The following is a 17,854-nucleotide window of genomic DNA, read 5'->3' as shown; positions in this document are numbered from 1 at the left end:
CAGCATGAGGGCAATCTAAATCTTCGGCCAGCCAAAAGTGCTCTCGAAAGATTGGTTGTAGGGAAAGAGGGTGTGGAAGACTTTCGGACCTGTCCGGCTGGGGTACTTTCCTCAAAATTGGAGGCGGAACTGAGAAACGTCATACTGTCACCTGTATGGTGCTCAAGGCCAATAACAGGCGTAGTCTTTTACTCCTTGCCACGATGAAATTCGTGGGCTTCTTCTTGTAAATAATAAAACAAATTCTAAATTTCAAATTTGGTCTTCCACATGCCCACATTCGTAGGAGGATTACGTCATTCAAAATTCGATGGCTCTATGTACCGCTGTTTTATCACAACGCGAGAAATAGACATACATTTATGCAGATTTTTCATTATTTAATTTCTTCAAATATAATGTAGGACTTTAAAATTGGGTAGCAGCAGTTTGAAAAGTGAATCGGACATTTACAGTGACTCAACGCAAAATCGCAAAACGAAAACAATAATCCTCCAGTGACAAAGCCCCTATGCACTAAAAACAATTCTTACAATTTAAATTAGAGTTTCTACGCAAAAACAAGCAACACAAGTTCTTGACAAGTCAGAATAAAGTTCTGTCAGACAAGTGAGATAAATCACAATAACATAAGTCACAATGGGTAGGCCACCTTTGCCTTCTATGAAGGAACTGAGAGTTGCTTACAAACATGCATTCTGCGGGATTCAAACCCTGGTGTTTGGTGTTGCAGTTGGCTCCCCTAACTACTGTCCTAATTTTATAACAGTTATTTTAAGTTTATATGACTTTCCCATCTCTGATATCTTCAGCTGACCAGAATCAGTTTTTAGAATTGCTTTAAATGCAAATGAGAAGGAGTCGTATTTAAGTCGAAGTTCCACTGACTTCTACAGAGAGAATTATGATTCCTGAATAGCGCGCGTTTGCCTTTGGGCTACGTGTCTCTAAGTTGTTACTACGCTCGACCATATTACGTGCCCTTGATAGCTTCGCTAATTTCATATTACGGTCGGACTAGTTTAGAATTTGGATCAGCTTCGGCTAAATCTCTTTAGTTATTCTGTTAGTCTTTAGCTAATTTCTTATTTCTTACATTTTTAAGCCCCAGTTGAGGCTTTGTTGTACGTCCTGAAAAAAGGGCAATCTGTTAATCTCTATTTTGAAGAATAAAGGGTAATTAACCCTTCTTGAGTCTACGTTTCTATTTTTGGACTCAAACGAATAATCACTTAGTAGTTCACTAGGTTCCGAAACACCTAGTTAATAGATAAAAGTGAGGATCCCTACACCACTATACCGTCTGGGTGGTTGTTCCTTTGAATATCTATTAAATTTTTTATAGGAATATTCATAATATTATTGCTTATAGTAAAATTTACGATAATAGTGTCAATAAATATGTTACCGTAACCAATGCATTCCTGTGTAAAAAACTGTTTTGTATTAAAAATTAGATTAAATACAATTAAAAATATTTTATAGAATAGACTTTTATTTAAAATGAATATGACAACGGAAAGCAGAAACTAATTTATCATATAATATAAAAGGAATAATAGATTACAATTCTGTGTGCAGGATTTGTCAACAGTTTTATGTCGCGAACAATAAAAGCTTGGAATAATCCATGAATATTATAAAAGATAATAGTTTATATATTTGCAAAATGAATTAAATTAATACAAAACTTGAAAAAAACCATGGCATTTGCGATGCAGTTAAATTTATAAATTCCGTTATTTAGGCGCCCTACGTTTTAAATGTTCGCGATACAGTATTGTAGATGAATTCTATGAATAGAATTATTCGATCCCATTAAACTACAAGAAAAAAATATTTTTCTCGTTTTAGTACATTAATTAAAATAGCCAGTTTAAATAAAAGAATACTAAATAAAATACTAAATAAATACTAAATAAAAGCCTTTTGTTTTAATTGTAATTTCGTTTTCCCGCTTTTCGGTACACACTATGAATGATAAAATTTTTAGTAAACACCAATTTACAAGCAGAAAATTCTAAAAAAAAAAAAAATTAGGAAATTAAAACAAAATAGCTGAACGTTAATCACAGAATGAAGAAATCACTTGAAAGATTTAGTTTCCGAAATTGGATATTTCAACAATGTTCCAGCAAGCATTTTACTAAAAGGTAAAATGAAAAAAAGCTGATGTAAATACCACATGGCTTCCTTGTACGAAATATTAAATTATACGCATTTTTTCTTACATTTCATTTAAACTTATTGGATTGAATTAAATCTACTTCACCGACAGCGAATAAACCAGAATAGAATAAATGCATTCTTTAAAATTCACTCTATTTGTTTACCATAGCGACACTCTGGCGCTAGGTTCACTTAACAGTATTATATTTCGTTCACACTATAAGTTATGGCTCATGACTTAAGTTTTTCAGGTCATTAACTACTAAAGAGTTTTCGCCAGTAGATCGCATTAAAGTGCACTAGGCAAAGATATTTCCAAATAAATGGTACTAGGGAAGTACCAACGCCTGTGGGCGAAGAAAATTCAGCTGCGTGAGCAGGCATATCTTAATACTTACGAAAGTAGACGTTCATCCATATTATAACTCAGAATGCACAAAATTTATATCAATTAAAGAATTATCTAATCGTAGCCACATGTTCTATTTAAATACTATAATAAAGCTAGAACGATGTATAAAAGAAATTAAGCAAACAAAACAAAAAAGAAGCACTTTTTCACAGACGATTGAGTATTTCTCATTCAATTAATTCAGGTCTCACTTTGCGATAAGGCAAAAATACACAAAAACTCAAAATATCTGCATTAAAATGTATGAAGTAAATCTTAAATACTTATTTCCTCGAAAAAATTCCAGAAAGGATTAAGCATGATTTAATTCGCAATAATAAATGAAGGCGTTATCATTGTTGTTGCGAAGCTAAGTTTCTCTAAATTGGCAACACATCCACTATCCTGCTGTTTCAAATGTAAACAAGCAATGGCCGCCATCAAAAAAATTATTAGGCTTAGCGGCACTTAAACAACTTTCAAATTAAGACACTAATTCAGAAGTCAAACAACAAAAATCAGCGTTATATTTTCAAAATTTTCGCAGGACTAGTTTCGATGGTCTTTCCGAACCACCATCCTCAGCTGCAAAACCGCAAATGAACAAGATAGGAAATAATGACTAGATAAGATAAGAAATCCTGGACAGGAATAAGCAAGTGGCGCCATCTGTTGATGAAACCATTACTAAAACATAATTTATTTAAAGGCCGAAGGCAAAGATGGATTGGAATTACGATCGTTAACTAGAACAGAAAGATTTCTTTGAATGTGAAATGCCTCTAGAAAATCCAATTCTCCAATAAAAGATGTTTTTTGAATAATTTTGGCAGCAGAAAAATTGAAAATGTGACTTTCGGACCAACAACGTTGAGCAACAGAAGACTTACGTGTTTCTTTTTTTCTAACATATGCCTCCTGTTCATTGACGCGAAATTTTAAGGTTCTCTTAGTTTAGACAATGTAAATTAAACCACACTGGCAAGGAATCTTATAAATACCCCAGGAATTCTTATCCGGAATGGGGTCCTTGAGTATGGGACTCGGAATTTTATTGATGGGAGAACACACAACCCGAAAGTTAAATTTATTGATAATTCTAAACATATTGCATACAGATTTACTAAAGGCATAAAAACCTTAACCGGAAGATAAGAACAACATAATTTAACCATTATTAAAGCAAAAAATGCACAATTCACAAAACATATAAGAATAAAGAAACTCAGATCACTGAGCCGAGTAACAGAATAGATATATTTATACATATTTATATACTTTTGGTGGGGTCGATTGCAACCAAAATACGAGGTGCACATCTACATGTAATAGCAGTCCTATATACCAAATTTCAACGTTCTGAGGCTACTCGTTTTTGAGATATACGAGATACGTACATACGTTCGTACAGACGCCACGAAAAATTCTCTTCAGAATTCATTTTAAAGCAGTTTTATATATATATATATATATATATATATTTTTTTTTTTTTTTTTTTTTTTTTTTTTTTGAGGAAAAGAGTTTTTTATTCTGTCCTTACGTACAGATGTCAAGCAAAAACACCGTTAAATTGCATTCGATAGCGGTCAAAATGGATATTTTCGTTAAAATATGCTGCCTGAAACTTTTCGCGAGTACAATACTTCCTTTTTTCTTCGGACAAGGAAGTAAGAAGGTGATGTAAACACCACATGGCTTCCTTGTACGGAATATTAAATTACAAGCATTTTTTCTTGCATTTCATTTAAACTTATCGAATTGAAGTCTGCTTCGTCGATACCACATAAACCACAGTAAAATAAATGCACTCTTTAAAATTCTTTACCATAGCGACACTTTGACTACAGGTTCACATTACTAGTCACGTCTCATTCATTTTATAACTCTGAATGCACAAAAACTATATCATCTGAAAAATTATTTAATAGTTGCCACATGTTCTATTCAAATACTATACTAAATCTGAAACGATGTCTGAAAGAAATTAAACAAATTTGAAAGAAAGGCTTTTCACAGACGATTTAGCGCCGCTTATCTAATGCGCATGCATTACTCGTAAACATTCTCCTCTGTTCGAGACAGACTGGTAACAATATTTGTTGCTAATACGATACACTTATTTCCTCAAATTTCATTAGAAATATATTTCTCATTCAATTAATTCAGTTCTCACTTCGCGGCAAGGCAAAACTAGATAAAAACTCAAAATACTTTCATTAAAAATTGAAAAATATAGAAACACATAACACCAAGTACAGTTAAAAAAAAAATTTAAAAAAAAAAACAGTATTTACAATTAAAATTACACTTTCTGCGCAAAAACAAGCAATTCAGCCAGCGGGCAAAAAGGCAAATTTTCGAGTGCACAGAACTAAAAGTTTCCTCTTGGTCCCATTCAACAAAAAGACTCTCAAGATGCAAAAATAATTAATTCACTATTCTGTTAAGTTTCAAACGTAAACCAATATGGCTGCTTTGGTAAAAACAAAATTAGATTTAGCCGCACTTAAACAAATTTTAAATTGTTGATATTTCTACAAATATTGCATGCAGATTAACTAAAGGGATAAAAATCAGTTTCATAATTCATTTGAGGAAAATGAACCCTTTATTCTGTCATCACATACAGAGGTCACGCAAAAACATCGTTGAATTCCCTTTCATAGCGGTCAAAATGGAGATTTTCGTTGATATATGGTGCCCGGAATTTTTCGTGATTACAATATTTCCTTTAATTCGTTAAAGAAAGTAAAAACGAAAATCATCAATCACTTTTAACAAACGTGCCAAGATTGCAAATTCAAAAGTACTTTTTCTGCAGGAAACATTTTTTGTTTATATCCGATACATTTATAGGCGGAAACTTTAATATCAGTTACGTCAAAAAACTCCAGCAAATCGGGAAATTCATAGAGTTGTGCTACCATTTCAGAAGATACAATTTTCATTAAAGGCTCCCTCAATGGGTTATTTTTCCCAGTGTATTCGATGGTGCAAACACTAAAATCCTCGTCTGCTCAGTTCTTTCGTTAACCGAAGATACATGCGAAAAAATGTTTGTAGAGACATTAGGTAATTTTGAAGCAGAATTCGTGAAAAATGAGCAATGCCTTCGCCGGGACCTGGACCTCTCGAATATGCGTCGCGTATGCTACCATTACACCATGAAAGCATGTTGAAAAGAGAAAGAAAATACATTACATACTCCCCCTTTCAAAGGGCGACTGGAGATTAGTGGACCCAGTCTCCGAATACTGGTGGTGAAAAAACATCATGCACCACCTTATAGTTCGGGCCCCACTGTAAAGACATTAGGGATTTTAATGCTGAAGGTGTGAAAAACTGTGCAGTGCCCTCGCCGGGACACGAACCCTCGACCTCTCGATAACACGTGTGTGCTACCGTTACGCCACGAAGGTATGCTACCGTTACACCACGAAGGTATGCTGAAAGGAGGAAGGAAATACCTTATATATTTAAATATAAAATAAGATAAAGCTAAATCAATCAGCTTACAAAATCTACTCAAGATGTTTCGAAATAAGCAATTCCAGACATAGATCAAAATATGCACTTCCCACAGTCATAAGACAAGACCTACAGGATTTACTTACAGCCTCTGTATCAAATGACTTTTTCTACAGCTAGTGACTCTTCAACCCCACAAAAACTTCACCAGAATTTCCGCTCAGCAAGTTGCATGATACCTGCCCCACAAGAAAGACAGCAAATATCTTCGGTTCTAATTATATTATTTTGCACAGATAATGCAGAATTGCAAAAATCACATTATTTATCAAAACCTTGCCACAAACATATTGTTTTGCTATTTTTATTAATAGGCTTTTGTTAACTTTATTTATATATGAGATATTTCACATGAAATTGGATGATTCGAAAATTTATAATTCAAATTAAAAATTTTTATATCATTCAAATTAATGCGGAAATATATGTTATCTAATCTAAGTTCAATTTCCATCCACTTCCCGAACTACAGAAATATATGAATTTTCGCACATGTGATAAAAATCATTAAAATACATACATTAACAAAATTTAACCAATTTTGGCGCTATTTCAGTTTTCCTGCCCCCCTCAAATATTTATAAACAACTAAAAAAGAGTACGCATTTAAACAAACCTATTGATTTATTTAAACAAAGTATCAGTGGCCATAAAAAACTTTTCCTATGTACTTAATTAGCATTATAAATAAAGTTAGGTTATTGGGTTAGGTGTCTTACTTATTAGGTTATGGTTAGTACCTCCACTTGCGAGGTATAGTTGCTTAAACTACAATCATACATTTATAAATATATTAGTGTGTATTCTAGATAGAGTAACAAAATCATGCTATAATTTATTAATTCTCACTACTGCTGAGTATAAAGGAACCCATCAAACACAACGTTAAACTGAGTATAACTCTTTATTGTTACAAAACAATTAATTGTTTCTACCCTTCTTTCAACTACTACAACTTTTACTACAACCTCCACTAACTACGAAAAATAATATTAAACAATTCCAAATTTGCAAGCTCGTCCAACATTTCCATTTTTTGGGGGGTAAAAGAAAGCAAAAAGAATTAATTGACCTTTAATTCACTTTTCCTAACACCCTCGACTAAACTACATATGTTTTTATATAATTTATAGGGGGTAGGAAAGTTGAACTAACGCCCCAATATTAAAGTTTGCTTTAGTTAGTACATGATAAGCATGTTTTTTTTTTTTTTTTTTTTTTTTTTGTCTTTTTTTTTAGACAATATTTTTTAAATCTGCCAACACACCTCCATGCAATCTCAACGCCTCCTAATTTTCTCTAGGTCTTCTACTGCACCCCTGAAAGTCTCAAGCGCCAACAAGGGGGCGTTATCGCCCACGTTGAGAATCTGGGATTTAAACTTATTAGCTCAAATTATTCTAACTTCAGGCACGTTGTAAATGTAATCACTCAAGGCATGTTGTAAATGACATCAAAAACTGCAAATTTTTAAATTAAATACGCCACTTAGTTTTTGTCGTACATGAGTCAAATATTTTGCATTTTAGTTTTATTTGCCGAGCATAAAACTCACTCAAATCATCTAGAATCTAGAAGTAAGTGCAGGCAAAAGCTATATCTACTAAAATATATTCCTGGGCAACATTGAATAGGAGACCTTCCCATTCTGGAACCAACATATGCTTTATAAGGTATCCGCCTTCTTAGCATGCCTTCGAGGTGTAGTGGTCAGCATGCTCGGCGCGTATTCGAGAGGTCCGTAGTTCGAGTTCCGGCTAGGGCATTGCTCATTTTTAATCTTCGCTCATTCAAAATAATCTAATGTCTCTACAACTTCCCTTATTAGACCTATCTTGGAATATCGTCCCCCTATTTATTTCTGTGTTGAAGATTCCAATCTCGTACTTGTTTGACTTGTCTTTGAAATCTTGACTTGTTAAATATCACAGTAAACATCTCATTTGGGATAACCAGAACAGAACCTCTTCCTATCTGAAGATTTTGATCAGAAACTAAAGACTAAAGAAAAACAGTCCCTTTTCTCAGGCAATTTTGCAAAGTTTTTGTAATTTGCTGCCACGCTCGCCGGATTGAACGTCAGTCTCTGACGCCATGCTTTAGTCCTATGACTTCAGTGGCATCCACTTGCATACCAAGCTTTTGAACCAAGTTCCAAGCAGGCCCTCAAGGAGATGCAATGTCCAATAAACCTGTACCTTATGATTACGGACTATTTCAAGAACAGACAAAGAGTAGTAATCAACGACAATACCATAATCGCCAGTAAACAAAGTAGAGGATGTTCCCAAGGGTCGTGTATGAGCACGGACCTCTAGAACGTCACCTTTGATAATATTATCGATCGTCAGTGGCCAAATCACACACGGATTCCTGCTTTCAGCCGACGACGTTGCCTTTGTAATCCAAGGATTTGCACGAAGAGGTTGTTGATATTAAGAGAACTAAAAACTGCAACTCTTGCAGTTTTCCTCTAGTCTTGTCTTAATATATTCAATTACCTCCGTCATAGAATCTAGTTGTCTACTTAATATATTCAACAACCTCTGACATAGAATAAAACTCCAAATATCACACATAAAATCACGCGCACATATAATATACAAGCCAGGACAAACAATCACCAGGAATCCCACGCGGCGAATTGGAAACAATAAAGTAAAATGTGTGAAGACCATTACGTACTTAAGACTCACCATAGACCAGAAATTCAATTGGATACCACATATCCAGGAAAAGAAGCTAACCACCGCCAATATCTTAAAAGCATTAAGGGCGATGAAAGGATATTCCTGGGGCCTTAATCATCGCATTATGAAAATTCTATTAAACACAGTAGTCAATAAAATAATCACCTACGGAGCTGCTATTTGGGGTTTTCCCATGAGAGCCAGAAAAATTCGGGTTCTTAACTCAGTTCAAAGGCCTTGCTTGATAAACATTACCCGAGTAACCCTTATTGAATTCCGAATCTTTATAAATGTAAATGATACAACATTAAAATTAATATATACATTCAAAGTAATCTATAATCATTAAATGAAGTGCAGAATCATTAGTTCAGAGTCGGCTTCACTGAAACTTGGGAGACAGCTCTAAAGCTAGTTCTCTGTATCCAAGCCAAAAAACATAAACTTCTAAATGAGAAACAGTTATGAGAAAGTATATAATTTTTTTTTTTTTTTTTTTTTTTTTTTTTTTTTTTTTTTGCTTATTACGTGCTTCGCCCTTGAGCACTACACGGAAAGGGAGAGTTGCCCCGTTGAGGTCTTTTTAAGGGAAACTGGCTTGTCTCCAAGTTACACACGGGAAAAACCACGAAAACGCCCATGCAGCTAGTCCGTTCGCCGGGACTCGAACTCCGGATCGAATTACCAGTGTTCAGCGGTTAACCGCTCGGCCTCTGGTGGGCCTCAACTATATAAATTTGACATTTATTTATCTCCTTTGAAGCTGGTCAAATAAGGAAAAACGACAGAAAATTACAGTCATTTTTGCTATTGTATGTTGTTTGAATTTTGCAAGGTAAACTGCACAACGGTCGTTAATAGATTTTAAACAAGTAGACACTGTAATGTAATCTGTGCACATAAACTACATTTATTTATTTACTTACTTAAGTTTTTAAAACTTTATCAATAACCTCTTCTACGAGATGTGAGACTGTATTTTGAGGTATACTTATTGCAATTTTTTACATGTTTGAATTCATGTGTTTCTAATAGCATTTCTCTATTAAATTGTTATTGCGAAGAATATCGGATGTATCAAAGAGAGTGAAACGAGAGAATGTAGATATTACAAAGGAAGAGATGTTGCTCGTGCGTACAGAAATTTCCTGAACACTACAGGTGACGAGCACCTTACTGAAGAGCAGTCGTCAAAATTCTACTGCATGTAAATATAAGTTTCTTATTTTCCAATCATACATTTTTACTTCTTTTCCTTCACCGAAACTAAAACTTATCCGTTCACATTACGAAAATCTTTTTCAAGTTCTATCTTCAAAATCATTCCGAAGACGACTTTATTACCCGTAAATTTGTGCTGTTTTTCACATCTCAGCTTCACATGAAGGAAGAGACAGTTAAGTGGAATAATAGAATGATGACAGTTTGAATTATTCGGGAACAGTCGATGAAAATTTGAATTCCTTAAAATCGAAAGGGAATGAAATATTTCTTTAATTTTATCATCTAACGTTTTATCCAAAGGTCGTTAATAGATTGCTCGCAGTGTAGCGAAGGGTTTTGAGTTGCATCCTAGTACGAAACATATATGTAGCTAGAATGCTCTTTTAGGAATACACAATGTTAAATAAAAATTAACTGCTGAATCGCTGCAAAAAAATCAAATAAAATATGCAAAATAAAATGATATTCGATGACGGAGAGCTACTTCCAAAATTAAAAAATATTATTATCCGAATCGAATGAAAATATGAAAAATGGAACATAATGCAGTATCTTAATTTGCATTCATGCCTGAGTTTTACTCATATTTTATTTATTACTTTGTCTTTATTTATTACGAAAAGAGTCTATGCATTTTTTTTTAGAGCATTCACAGTAGACTCACGGTAATAGTAGTAGACGAAAGACTGCGTAGCGAATTCTCTGTCTTGAAGAACAGATACTACAGAAAACGGTTTAAGAAACCATTTTCTTTGAACTCACGAAGCAAGATACACGCAATCGGTGATCATAATTCACCATCCTTTGCGGCTAAACGCAATTGGACAGAAAATAAAAAATGTAAAACTAACAATAAATTAGGATGGCTAAACAACTGACTCTATAGTTATCTAAACCGCTAAATCGGCTGCACACAGCAAACTCGAGCCTAAAATATCACTATAATCTGAAATGTGTCTATCACCAATGAGAGAGCTATTTCAAACACGCAGCATAAACTCGGAACCAACTCCCCTACTACTCTTTACGAACTCTTAAAACCGCAGCTTAAATACTGCTTCTTAAAACACTTAAATTTTGCATATTACGTCAGTAAAATTTACATTTCGGCAGGAAATAGAAATGAGGAGCAAACGAAAAGCTGCACTAAAAATAATTGGTCACTAAATATAAGGTCTTTACAACTAAACAGGGTGACTTGCTTTGAATTAAGAGTTTACCACACTTTTAAAACAGGTCATTCATCAAAATATATATTATATTACTTTTATCAAACGGATAGGATTTAGTGTGACCAAAACAGGGGCTCTCGACCAGGGCACAATGTGGTTAATTTTTTATTTACCTTCCAAAGATATAGGTTTGGTATATGAAAATAAAAAACTACTTTATTACAGGTTTTGGTACTTATCAACATTTTCTATACATTTCTTGTTTAATTTCTAAGGTATTTTCTCCCTCTTTTCTGCATGACTTCGTGGCGTAACGCTAGCACCCTCGGGGAGTATTCGAGAGATCCAGGGTCCAGTCACGGCTACGACATTGCTTCATTTTTCACATCTTCTTTTTAAAAAAAAATCTAATGACTCTACAGTGGTGCTCGAACTAAACAAAGGTGTTGGAGCATAATTCTCCACCACCAGGATTTTACGACTGGGTCCCCTAATCCCCAGTCGCCCTTTAATTGAGGAAAAATCGAATGTATTCTCTCCCTCCTTTCTGCATGCCTTCGATTTGTGACAGCACAGTCGGTGCATATTCAAAAGGTCCAGGTTCGAGTCCCGGTAAAGGCATTACAAATTTTTCACGTCTCCTGCTTTAAAACTAACCTAATGTTCCTACAAATGTTATAAAGCACATTAAAATATAATCTAAATTTAGATAAAATTTATATGTGTTTTACCACTCACTGGACTGGAAGAAAAAGAAGAAACATTTTGGATTTAAAAAATGCAAGTTTAATTGAGAGGAATTTTGAAAATTACCTTTTTGTAGAAGGAATCTTTCTACTGCAAATTTTTAAGCTAGTATCCTTGTTGCTGCTGCGTAATCCGTTACTGACACAAGCACGAAATGCATTCCTTCTATTGGTATGGTGTGACAAAGCTGATAGGATTACTCTCTTTCTAAAAAATAACATACGTTCTCTATAGAAATCAATATATTGTTTAGAGATTAAATGTATTTTATAGATAAGATTGAATGAAGAAATTATTAAAGAAGGTTTCAATTTTACAATGGCTACACATACTCAACCGAATAAAAATACAAATTTGATAACTGAAGAAAACTAAAAATTGCGTATCAAGTGCAAATCAGGCGTAGAAGTATTTTGTTGTCATGCATTTATATATATACTTAAGAATATAGAAAATAGCTCAAGAAGAAGGGAGCATCGGACTATCATGAAATTTAATACACATATTTATACAGATGACAGATTATCTTGGCCTCAAAATCAAGATAATTAAGCAAATACAACTGGACTAATACAGTGCACAGTTAGACAAATACAGTGCAACTTCAATAGCGTGTCGTCTCCTGCTGCAATATATGCCGCAACGCGGTCTGGCACTGAGATGATTAGAAGAGTGATGATGTCTTGAGGTAGGTGGACACACAAATCTTGAACACCCACCTGTCTGTCATATACAGAGTGAAACGGCGGCATCTGACAGAAATATTATTGGAAGCTCATTGGCTCATTTTAGAAGTACTCTACTGTGGCGATACAGACGTGCACTTACGAAATATGCGAGCGGGAACACCTGATGTCTAACATAGGTCAACAAGTGTATGTCTATGCCCTCTCCAGTCCAGAGCAACACCAGGGGACCATAAGAGAGCAGCCCGGGAGTTACGGATTTTAAGCACAAGATCTTGCATGGTCATTGGTTTATACATTCGTCATAATGGCGCTCGTATTACAGAGAGGCATTAACAGCATTCACATAGCATATAAACGTACACCATAACTTATACATAACTTACAATATACACTCACAACATAGATTTACAATGCATATACGTAAAAAAAATTAAGCAAAACGTAGAGCTTATTATTGCTTTTTCATAACGGCACTGTTATTCTATAATATACTGTGATGAGGTCGGATAGAGATTCTTCGTCTTGGATGAATTATTTCACAATGCAATGGTAGCTCTTTCAGACCAGAAGAGAAATCCCTGTGCAATGAGGTGCCTTTGATAATGATTCCGGTTGCAGCCTCGAAGGTCACTCCAAGGGACAGAGAGATAAAAGAAGTCTTTTCATCAGGGTCAGAATATGGATACCTTTGTTATGTACGAGTAAAGGAGTCCCTCCCCAGAAGTTCACTAGTGCACATATACCATAAAACCCAGTATACACATACAACATAAAACTATACATAACATCAACATGTTTAAATGAAATTCAGAAAAACTGCGTATAATTTAAAGAATTTGTGCAAGGAAGTCATGTAGTGTGCACACCAGTTTGTTTTTAATTCCCTATCGAAGTCGTTCTAAAGATACGTAAACACGCCCCGTAGATTAGAGTTCAATGATAGCCATATGCAAATTAACCGTGATTCTTTTATTAATACCTCGCTATCGAATAACAGTATTTAATCTTTGTTCAGAGCCATGCAGTTATGTCTTTTACGTAGTATAAAGCTGCTGTCGTATATACAAAACTATGAAAAAGAAATTTCTGGGAAAGTTTGCGCTTTGTAACATGATGTAAAATTACTATCCACCAGGGTCTGCTAGCGAAATGTATTGCACAATATCAGCACAGACAGAGTTTTGAAACTATTAGCTAATTGGCTAAAAGAACAACAACCGGCAACTTTCTGAGGAAGTGGGAAAAGTCTCTCTTATTTCGTTCAACGGTAACTTTGTTCGAACATTGTTCAAATTATGGTGGTAGTCTAAGATAGGAGACGTGTGATAATGCTTAGAAACAACGGTACCAAACATCAGCTACTTTGAATGGGCAGGTGTTGTAGAATATATCATTATCAATCCGTGTATATATTATTTTGTCTGAAAGTGAAAATCATCATTGTTTTCATTCCCTTGGGTTGCCAGCCAACTTTCTAATATATTTAAGTCAATCTTGTCGACTAGGTCTGCTGACCAAGGAATGAGGAAATATACTGCTGTGTTTGTGACATATGCGCAAAAATCTTATAAATTATTTTCTCACTCCTTCCAGCATGCCTTAGTGACGTAAAGGTATCCCGCTGGACGCATATTCGAGAGCTCCGGATTCGAGACCCGGTGAGGACATTGCACATTTTTCTCCTCTCCTGCTTCAAAAAAAATAAATAAAAACTTAATAATTTCGCTTGGCATTCAATGTAATGAAATTCAATATCGACAGCATGGTGATAGTTTTAAATGCTTCATGCACCTAACAGTAAACAGGTGTGCATGTACAGATAAAGAGGGTATGTCTGTATTATGTACAAATAGGTAAATGAGTTAGAAATAAATTTAAAAAAAGAGGAGGGAATAGAATCAATAATTCTCCAAGAAGGAGGGGAGGAATGAAATAATAATTCATTAAAAACCGAGCCTGTTGTTTTATTTCTTTGATTATTATGCTCTTTACGTTTTTGTTTCAATACGTATTTACAAAGGAATTTTATCCAGTTCAGTGAGTAAATATGTGATTTTTAAAGGAATTCGGACAGCACGATGAGCTAGATTAAAATGCATTCATTTTTTTATTTCACTGTGTCTCCGCATTCTTAATTTGAAATGTTAAATACTCGTATTACATTTGGTTCTTATTTTAGAGTAAGTTAAAAAAAGCTTTGCTATGAGAAAACTTTTCTTACAAATAAGTATTTTGGGTTTACATAGAGAGATAGATTCGACTTTGCTATAAATAGTAGAGCAAAATTGTTTAGTAATATATAAATTTCCCTTGAAATGATTTAGTTAAGAACAATGCATTAAAATGCTTGAAAATTGAACGCTTGACATTAAAAGTCAGAAAAAAATATTAATAAAGGTTAAATGTGTAAAGACATTGGGTATTTTTTAAAGCAGAAAAGGTGAAAAATAAGCAAAAATAATAATAAAAAAAATAATAATAAATAAATAAATAAATAAAAATAAAAATAAAGATGGTGGATAATTGTCATAAACCAGCATTTTTAATTCGGGCGCCAATGTAGAGACGTTACGTATTTTCTGAAAGCAGGAGAGATGCAAAATGAGCAAGGCCCTCTCCAGTACTCGGACCTCTCGAATACGCGCCGAGCGTGCTGAATGTTTACACCCCGAAGGCATGCTAAGAAGGTGGGTGAAATACCTTGTAAATATGAGTAAAATAGTAATGATAAAAATGCTTGTTAAACAAGCAAATTGTAAAGATAATTTTGACGTAAGTTATTAACAAAAGACATAGAGATAGGATTCTAATTAGGCGCAAATGCTGAGATTAATGCATTCAAGAGCAGGGCGATATTCCTTTAATGAGTAATGGCAACAGGATTTAATTATACGTTCGCCAGTTCGTCAGCTTTCTCCGACTTCTTCCTTATTACAGTGTTATCAAATCGGAAAAAAATTACGTAGAATTTATGTGAAACTAATTAATTTTAATTGATAATAATCTGAAACACAAAATAAAAAGATAAAACGTGTAATTTGAAATCAGCTGCCAGTGCATTTTATCAAAAATCGTTTTTCTGAAATAGAAACTGTTACTTACTTTCACTAAATTTACAACTACTTAAAGGTATCATTGGTTTCAAAATTAATATTTACATGGTTGTATTATGCAATCAATACGGACGTTATACAAAATTAATGTATCATATTTTAGATTTTATAAATATCTTGCGTTACGTTAGTTATACCAAAAAAATTATTGTTTTTTGTATAGACTAATCTGATTAGTTTATACACTGTAGTTAAGTTTTTGTACTACTATAGTTATGCTACTGTAGTTAAGTTTTTGTATAAACTAATCTGATTAGTTTATACAAAAACTTAACTACAGTAGCATTCCTATTTATATCGAAGTGTTAGAAATTGATGGTTGTTAAGCTTAGAAGGTATTTTCTTGCTTCTTTTCACATTCTTCGGGGTGTAATTGGAAGCAATTACATCACGAAGTTAGGACTCTTAAAGTTAGGAAATAAATCAGCATATTTCAGCCACTAAAAAAGCTCTTAGTTCTGTTCGAGCCGGATAAAATGAAAAAAATGTCCATCCGGCCATACGGCAGGCACCGAGATCGTGAAGGACGTAGATTATTTATATCCGCAAATTAATGTGCATAAAAAGGGAAGTTTTAGTTTATGTTATGTGAATAGCATTAAATGTAGAAAACACTGAGGCTTGTTCCAAGTTATTTTATCCAGTCAAGATCTCTAAATTCAAAATGTGGTTTCTCATTGTAAGCACTTTGGTCATCGGTTCTACAGGCAAGAATAAAACATGCTTTAATAAATCAGTAATCACAGTTATAAAGCAAATTAGGGAGCTGCCGTTTTTAGTGAAAATGCTAATGCACGCACATTTTTAAAAAATGCATTGCTTTAACTGTTGTCCTCTACAAATAAAAGCAAAAGTATTGACGAATTCTAGTAATTTCACCATTAAGGGAAGAATTTAATACTTAATTACGTTTTAAAAGTACTTCACTCTTTTCTAATTGTTATACTAAATATGTACATTGTATTTTTTATGTCTTTCTTCTGCTGTCGCATGATTACAGCTGACACTTTATAAGGTGTTTGCCCCGCTTTCCTAGCGTGCCTTCGTGGTGTAGTGGTCTGCACGCTGGGCAGGTATTCCAGAGGTCCGTGGTTCGATTCCCGACGGTTGCTAATTTTTCATCTTGCCTGCTTCCAAAAAATATCCTAATGTCTCTATAACTTTAACAAATATCATGTTCTTTCCACTTGAACCGAAAAATTCAGTTCAACAGCAGTATCGCAAAATAATTTTAAAATCAGCCTACTTTTAGAATTTCCGATACACAGCCTCGCGTGCTGGAGATAAAAATGTTTTTTTTTAATCGTACAGTGTTGCCATTATTCGCTTTAAAATTGTTGAGTTTGTTCAAAAATGCTTTAATATCTGACAAAATCTTAACTAGATAATGAAGCAAATTCCAAATTAAGGCTTCCAGATGCCCATATTCGGTGGATGATTACGTCATTTAAAATTTGATGGCCCTAGGTACCGTTGCTTCATCACAATGCGAGAAACATACACATATTTATGTAGATTCTTCATTGTTTGACCTCTTTAAATATGATACAGGGCTGTAATAACATTTGGTAGCAACAGTTTGAAAAATAAATCAACGCAGAAAGTGAATCAACGCGAAATGCCAAAACGAAATGAATAGCCCTTCCGGGTTAACGCCATTTGGGCTAATGAAGAATCAAGTGATTTATATTCAAACTTGGGTTTATTTTTTATCTTGAAAATGCCTAATACTAATTTTCAAATTTCATATCCTTTTCAAGACTTACAAAATTCGAGGATTTGAATACTCATCCTTGTTAAAAAGAGTCTGACGTAATTGAGTTCGTTTCCTTTGATCCCTTGCATTTAGGAGCGGTTGAGAAACACAAATGTAAAACATGAATCAAAAAATTCACCCGAAATTGTGATAAGTGTTGAAAATAATATTAAATGCCAAAGATGAAGGTAATGAAAAAATTTTAAATATATAAGTAAAATACAAATTATTCGTACAGCTAACAAGATATTTCGGGCACCTATTTGTTTGGCAGTTATGGCTTTGACATAAAATAATTACATTTAAAATTCATCGGTTTTAACAAAAGAATTCAAAATATTTGAGTTAAAAAATCTTGCAACTAAATTTGCTTA

This window comes from Stegodyphus dumicola, chromosome 3 (assembly GCF_044657685.1).
Source record: "Stegodyphus dumicola isolate Sdum_Otavi_A_Nest chromosome 3, ASM4465768v1".
NCBI lineage: Eukaryota > Metazoa > Arthropoda > Arachnida > Araneae > Eresidae > Stegodyphus > Stegodyphus dumicola.
The sequence above is the reverse complement of the archived record's forward strand: the minus strand, read 5'-3'. Positions refer to the sequence as shown.